This window comes from Seriola dumerili, unplaced genomic scaffold, assembly GCF_002260705.1.
Source record: "Seriola dumerili isolate Sdu_G_001 unplaced genomic scaffold, Sdu_1.0 BDQW01000149.1, whole genome shotgun sequence".
NCBI classification, from domain to species: Eukaryota; Metazoa; Chordata; class Actinopteri; order Carangiformes; family Carangidae; genus Seriola; species Seriola dumerili.
Genome location: NW_019174404.1, coordinates 1251343 through 1252956, shown reverse-complemented (window position 1 = coordinate 1252956; position 1614 = coordinate 1251343). Strand labels below are relative to the sequence as shown.

The 1614-nt window shown below is 28.6% G+C and overlaps 1 protein-coding gene across 4 annotated transcripts in view; it reads left to right on the top strand.

Annotated features, from left to right (window-relative positions):
- LOC111225476 (dynactin subunit 1-like) overlaps positions 1-1614 on the top strand; it is a 47906-nt gene that overhangs the window by 39957 nt on the left and 6335 nt on the right. The gene's annotated exons all lie outside the window — the stretch shown is intronic.

Below are 1614 nucleotides of genomic sequence, written 5' to 3'. Positions count from 1 at the left end.
CCTTACTATACTGACTTTTTCATGACTTTTTATGCCTTACTATACTATGACTTTTTATGCCTCACTATACTATGACTTTTTCATGACTTTTTATGACTTACCTTACTATGCTATGACTTTTCAAACCTTAATATGACTTTTCATGACTTTTTATGCCTTACTATACTATGACTTTTTCATGACTTTTTATACCTTACTATACTATGACTGTCTCACTATACTATGACTTTTCATGACTTTTTGACTTACTTTACTATGATTTTTTATGCCTTACTATACTATGACTTTTTTATACCTCACTATACTGACTTTTTCATGACTTTTTATGCCTTACTATACAATGACTTTTTTATGACTTTTCATGCCTCACTATACTATGACTTTTTCATGACTTTTTATGCCTTACTATAATATGACTTTTTCATGACTTTTTATGCCTCACTATGACTTTTTCATGACTTTTTATGACTTACCTGACTATGCTATGACTTTTCAAACCTTAATATGACTTTTCATGACTTTTTATGCCTTACTATACTATGACTTTTTTATACCTTACTATACTATGACTTTTTTATACCTTACTATACTATGACTTTTTTATACCTTACTATACTATGACTTTTTTATACCTTACTATACTATGACTTTTTTATACCTTACTATACTATGACTGTCTCACTATACTATGGCTTTTCATGACTTTTTGACTTACTTTACTATGATTTTTTATGCCTTACTATACTATGACTTTTAATGACTTTTTATACATTACTATACTATGACTTTTTCATGACTTTTTATACCTTACTATACTATGACTTTTTTATACCTTACTATACTGACTTTTTCATGACTTTTTATGCCTTACTATACTATGACTTTTTCATGACTCTTTATGCCTTACTATACTATGACTTTTTCATGACTTTTTATGCCTCACTATACTATGACTTTTTATGACTTACCTGACTATGCTGACTTTTCAAACCTTAATATGACTTTTCATGACTTTTTATGCCTCACTATACTATGACTTTTTCATGACTTTTTATGCCTTACTATACTATGACTTTTCATGACTTACTATACTATGACTTTTTCATGACTTTTTATACCTTGACTTTTTCATGACTTTCTGACTTACTATACTGTGACTTTTTCTGCCTCACGATACTATGACTTTTTATACCTTGACTTTTTCATGACTTTCTATGACTTACTATACTGTGACTTTTTCATGACTTTTTCTGCCTCACGATACTATGACTTTTTATGCCTTACTATACTATGACTTTTTATACCTTACTATACTGACTTTTAATGCCTCACTATACTATGACTTTTTCTGACTTGCCTTACTATGCTATGACTTTTCAAACCTTAATATGACTTTTCATGACTTTTTATGCCTCACTATACTATGACTTTTTCATGACTTTTTATGCCTTACTATACTATGACTTTTTATACCTTACTATACTGACTTTTAATGCCTCACTATACTATGACTTTTTCTGACTTGCCTTACTATGCTATGACTTTTCAAACCTTAATATGACTTTTCATGACTTTTTATGACTTACTATACTATGACTTTTTCATGTTTTTTTT